General features: G+C 50.3%; 1 long non-coding RNA gene across 1 annotated transcript; it reads left to right on the top strand.

Annotated features, from left to right (window-relative positions):
• Positions 1–791: 791 nt before the first annotated feature.
• LOC115089581 lies at positions 792–2,664 on the top strand. The gene is made up of 2 exons (XR_003856179.1): positions 792–874; positions 2,317–2,664. It is a non-coding gene; the product is annotated as an uncharacterized LOC115089581 (long non-coding RNA).
• The last annotated feature ends 3,301 nt before the right edge of the window (positions 2,665–5,965 follow it).

Raw genomic sequence — 5,965 nt, 5'->3', positions numbered from 1 at the left:
TTCCCTCTCCCAGCTCCATTCCGAGGTCACTCCCCATCTAATTTAGTTACTTTAGTTTATTTTTTGTTTTTTTATCACCTTTCATAAATGTGCTACGCTCTACCTCTCCAACATGGCTGCCTTAATTCATCATTGCATCGTGTTACTGCGCCTTGCCACCAAGCCCCTGAGGAGGAGAGATTTTGAAATAGTTTTGGGGGTCTGCTGGGAAAAGTGGGTTGGAGAGGCTCAGGGAGGAAGAGAGAGAGAGAACACAGGCCTGCTCTGACTGGGGAGGGGTTTGGGGGATCTCCACAGTGAAGTCCCCGCTTGAGTTTGAACAGTTACAGAGAGAACAAACGAGACAGCGCGTGTTACTGAGTCTCCCATGTCAGCAGCAGAGTTGTATCAAGACTCAGAACAAATAAGCAGTGTAAGGCAGCTCCAGGATACCTGAGAGCTGTGCTGCCTGCTCTTCCAGTAAAGGATAAAAGACTTCTGCATCCGCTGGGATGAAGTGTGAGTACTCCTGTGACTCGGGAATCCGGGAGTAGGCTTTCAGCACAGTTATCTGGGTTAATCTTGGTGCTCTCGCCCTATCGTGACTTTACTCCTTGCATCAAAGGAAGCTGACGGTCTGCAGCAACTGTAAACCTTGGGATTACAGGCCAACCCATCTGAGTTAATCTTTCCTTCCTCGTAGGCCTTTTGCTCATCCTGTTTGCGACAGCACCGCGCTACAATATGATCCGCCACTCTCAGGCTCTTAAGGGCCCTTCACGAGGCCGCTAATTCCTTCCTGCACTGGAGGACTTTTACATACTGCAGTGCACTCCTGAGCATGAACTGTAGCAGAGTGCCGGAGCCATCCTGGGGAAATCCAGTGAGCTCACTGGTAAGTCCTGGGTGCCAGCAAGCACAGAGTTTCACTCCTTTAATGATTAATGTATTTTTTTCTTTCAGTTCAGAATGCTATGTGAAACTGTTCCTACTCATTATGGAAATGCGTATTGATATGTGTGATAGATTACTCTAAAGCTGCATGCGCTGTTTATAGATTTCAGCACTGCTGGATGTATTTAACCTTTTGTTTCTGCACAGCTTTTGATGCAGTTGTCTCTCGCAGTAGTGCAAGCAGCGTTGTGCTATTTCAGCGCTGCTTCACCGGGCCAGTACCCCCTCCAAAGTCTATTTGAAGAGGAGGGGGATCCGTTACCACATAGGCCATGCCCCTAGCTGGGGGGCTGCATAAATAAATGTGGTTCACAATTAAAATGTGTAAATAAATACAATAAAAAAAAACCCCCCACAAAGCGCACTATATCATTTACACACGAGATAAAATTAAACTGCTAGAATATTGCTCATAAAATTAAATGAACGGGCCATCATTGCTGTTGATCCTTGGGCCCTCCTTCCGTCACCGTCACTTCATAAAACAGCTGCTGGAGCTTTCCCCCGAATCGACCCCTTCTGTGTTGCTTCGTGCACTCCAGTCCTGCAAGTGGCTCCTCCAGCTAATAACACCTTTTGCATTCTTCCGGCCAGCTCCGGACCACCCTTTCTCCTGCAGGAGGGCTCCCCCCCCCCCCCCCCCCCCGTGGAGCTAACACAGACCGTACTCATGTAGTCTTCATCTCACTGTGCCATCCCTTTCACCCAACATCCATTGCACAAGAAACACAAAGAAAATAAGGTGGCAAATCACAGGGAAAACACCAAATAGCTCCTCTTTTGCTGGCCAGTTACTGCAATTAATAATCCAGAAAAGTTTAAAAAAAAAATTTCCAGGTTACTCAGCCACAAAGTATTGAAATCTCACAAAAAAAACTTTAGTGCTGCTTTCCCTTTAAGAGTGTTACAGACAATATTATTTAAAAGATATGTAGCAATACTTTGGATCTCCACTAGATGGGGGTAAAGAGCTTAGGAGTAGGGGGCATTCTTTTCGTCACAGCGCCCCCCCTCTGAGCTCCAGTACCATAAGGGAGGAGGGTCAGGAGCATTTTCGCTCTTCTCCCCAGGTTTAGGCCCCTGCCTAGATCAGCAGGGGAGAGGCACTGCCCCGCCAGCTCTTTCACAGGGCTGTAGGGGTAGTAGAGTGAGACGGAGTTTTTGCCTTGTTTGTGAGTTTTCTTAAGACCTGTGGGAGGCTCTTTTGCCTGCCTAGGGAGGCCAGGAGGGAGGGTCCTGCATCCCTCTTCACCCAGATCGTTAGGGGGGGCTGCAGTGGTCGCAAGAGCCATTTCACAAGTTTTTTTTTTGCTTTTTCTCTGCCTGAGGTAAGGGAAGTTTTTTTTTTTGTTTTTTTTTCTGCCGCCCTTCCTTACCCTACAGCTGGGACGTATGAAGAAGAGAGAGACCTCTCCTCCAGGAAGACTACAGCAGTCTGAGAGAGAAACGAGGAGTTGTGACATCTGGAGACCCCCATAAAGGAGGTCTTCGCCCTGGGACAGGACACGTCCAGGTTTTGAAGATGGGGAGTATCCTTGGACCTGAGGGGCTATGGGGAAGGAGATCCACCCGCATCTAGGACACCGCAGCCACCTTGGGACACTTATTCCTTCCCCTCCATGGAGGGTAAACCTGTCCCAAGACCCAGCACTGAGGGGACACCTCCACAGAGGTAGAGAGATTTTAAAAATCCTTAATCCCAAATGACAGATAAACCTGGGTGTAACTGGACATCATATTCTTTATGTGTCTTTATTTTGCAGCAAACCTCAGTAAACTTTTATTTGGACACCCGACCATTGAGTCCAGCTTGCTCTGTCAGTGTACCTGCCCTGAAGAGCTATAGTAACACACGAGGAAGGGATTTCACCTATGCCCTGGGCCTTGAAGGACATCCTTCCCCCCCAAGAGATCAAGAACCCCCACCTCAGGGCAAAAGGAGCAATGACTGTAAAACTAGGACTTAGCCCTGGGAGTTTTATGGCCCAGCAGAATTCAGCATATTCACTGAATTGGGGTTACAAATATTTTTTATATAGAGACTTGCAGTGCTTTTTTTTTTTTTCTACAAAGAAATGTGCCGATACTCAGACGGAGGGCTGTCCTTCTGGGGGGATGCAAATTGGGGCAACCACCCAAGGACCCGTGCTTTCTACGGTAGCCCCATCCCCAGCAACCTTCTGGCTGCAGAGCTCGCTCAGGGTGCAGTCCTCCCCTCCCCCACCCGATCCTTCCTCCCAGTATCAGAGCGCAGAGCTCCTACCGGCTGGTGCCTCCCCAGTGGGAGAAAACCACTAATGGTGGGGGCAGAGAAAAGTCACCTGTGGGTCAGGGAGAAATGCACTAGGAGGAGGGGGAGAGGGAGTAAAGCTTCAGGGGGAGAGAGGTGAGACAGAGAAGCTCCACTGATGCTTTTCTCTCTTCTCCCCCCCCCCCCCCCCCACACATACACACTCACACACTGGTTCTTCCCCCCCCCCCTCCCTTTTCTATCCCATCCCCTTTGTTGCTTTTCTGTGTGTGTGTGTGTGTGTTGCGGCTAGACTGCTGTGAGGGTAGATGGTGGACCCTTGGGCCGGCCTGCCGGAGATGACAGGGCAGGCCGGGAGGCGGAGACACGATCTGGCAAGGTTTCACCCGGAGCCTGGGATCCCCCCGGGAGGAGCCCGTAGGAACCCGGGCCCTTGGGACTTGGGCACTGCTGCGAATGTCCAGAAGGGCTAGTGCGTAGGGAAGGCAGGAGGCCCACTAGCAGCAGAGGCGGCTCGAAGATTGCCAGAGAGTCACAGAGAAAGGCCAGGTCAGGAAGCTGGCCCAGAAGGGACACTGGGGCCAGAGCAGGCAGGCAGAGGTAAGAGTTTGTGGCAACCCGGGGCAGGGTTGGCGGCAGGCTGTAGCGAGGTCGGAGACAAACCGGAGTCAAGGCTGGCAGCGAGCTGTAGCGGAGTCAGAAGCAAACCGGAGTCAAGGCTGGAACCAGGAATACAACAGGAAACGCAACTGGAAGCAACTAGTCAGCTAGGAACCTCGTTACAAGGCGTTTAGTGAACGACTGAACGCCGGTTATATCGGGAGCAGAGCGTGACGTCAGCCGAGAGGGCGGAGCCGGGCTTCCGGGAGCTGGGCGCACAAGAAGAGCGTCCTCGCGCGCGTGAGGCCGGAGCGGAACAGGCCTGCAATGGTGTCCGCCACGTGGGAAGCGCGCGAACGGAGGGCCCCCTGGGGCCTGGGCCAGGCGGAATCCTGCGGCTGCCGGAGCGGAGGTAGGCGGGCCTGAGCCCGATCAGGAGAGGGGCAGTCGGGACCGCAACAGTGTGTGTGTGTCTCTCTCTCTCTCTCTCTCATTTCCTCCTACACTAGTGCTTTTCTTTCTCCCCACCCCCACTACCATAGGTGCCTTCCTCCCTCTCTTCCCCCAAACACATGCATGCATGGGTTCCTGACTCTCTCCCCTGTCCATCCCCTTGTGGGTTTTTTTTTCCTTTCTCTCTGTATGCCCTCCACACCTTCTTTTTTTCTCTCCTCTCCACCTCACACCATCCTGCCTTTCCCATCTGCAAGCAAGAGGAGGCAGCCGGCCGGGGGGGGGAGAGATCGGGCCTTGATGGAGCCCTGCGGCTGGTTGCAGGCTGCAGGGTCCCCATGAAGGCATGTGGCTCCCCCCCCCCCCAGCAGTGTTGGTCCCGGTCCAGTTGCCTAGATTAACACCCCCCCCCCCCCCACACACACACACACACACACCCAAGGATGGCCCTGGCTGAAGCTCTTCACCCCGCGTGGCTCGATGCCGACATTGCAGCCGTCATGGAATGGGACAAACGCTGCCGGTGCAAGATTCTGGCGGGTACGGCCAGAAATAAAATCCTGGACGCTTACTGAATGCTATTGTTAGAGGGGTGGCGGGTCAGCAAAATTAATTCCCTGCAGTTGTACAGACAAAAAGAATATTAGAACGCCAATTCATCAACAGTTTGTCAATTATCTATTTCCTGTTTTGTAAAGTAACCTCTTCTCGTGTATTCGTGTTTCAGTTTGCAAAGCAATTCTAATAACTATAGCAAAATTGATTTTTTTTCTCTTTTCAAGATAAGCTGCCATAAGTTCAGTCCCACGTCTTAAATTCCTGATCTTGTCACGAGTGACCTGATTTCCTAGCAAATCCCTTGATTCTGAGCCAAGTAAAAAGTCAATTTCTTCTGTGATGGCAGATCAGCATTTATGGTAATCGTAGAGATTAAGGATGATGGTGAAACAGACAGCATGATAGATGAACTGGATGGTGAGACGTTGGCTAATATCAGCAAACTCCACCAACGGGGAGGAAGAGAGGAATTCGTTTTCTGCTGTCCTTGGCCACGGCCTTGGTGGTGGGGAAAGGTTCAGCCGGAAATAGTCCTACGCAGCGAAGCACTACCAATTTCCTATCAGACGGCTCTCGTCAGTTCTGATTCATTTGGTGAGGCGTCCTTTGTTTATTAGAAAGCAGAACTCTTCCAAATGCAGGACTAAATTATTTTAGTTTAGTTTATTAAATTTGATGAACTGCCATTCTGAAAAGGTACTCAAGTCGATGTACAATTAAAACAATAATGAACAGAGGATAATTTCAACACGCGCACCCTTATACGCGTGTACAGAGGCGCGTGTGCGCATGCGTATGTGTTTTATATTGTGCGTGCAAATGTGCGTGTAGAATGTAAACTGCACGTACATCTACCCTACAGCATTCATGCATATGTAAAGGTTACGTGGAAATGAATTTTCAACATAGCCAGAGAAGTCTCAAAAAACACTACTTAGTTGGCTAAGTGGCACTTTTAAAGGCTTATCCGGCTAAGTAAGAGAGCCAGCTAAGTCTCAAAAAAAAAAAATAAATCTGCTACATAGCCGGAAAACAAAGAAAGCCGAATAAGTAGCGTTTTAAGACTTATCCGGCTGTCTTATTTAGCCGGCTAAGCAGCGCTTTTCGAAACCTATTTGGATAAGCGACGCAAATCTGCCATACGCGTGCATTTCTGCTCCTAATTTTAAA

The sequence above is a fragment of the Rhinatrema bivittatum genome, chromosome 4, assembly GCF_901001135.1.
Source record: "Rhinatrema bivittatum chromosome 4, aRhiBiv1.1, whole genome shotgun sequence".
Taxonomy (NCBI): Eukaryota; Metazoa; Chordata; class Amphibia; order Gymnophiona; family Rhinatrematidae; genus Rhinatrema; species Rhinatrema bivittatum.
Note: the sequence above shows the minus strand (reverse complement) of the source record. Positions and strands in the feature narration are given on the sequence as shown.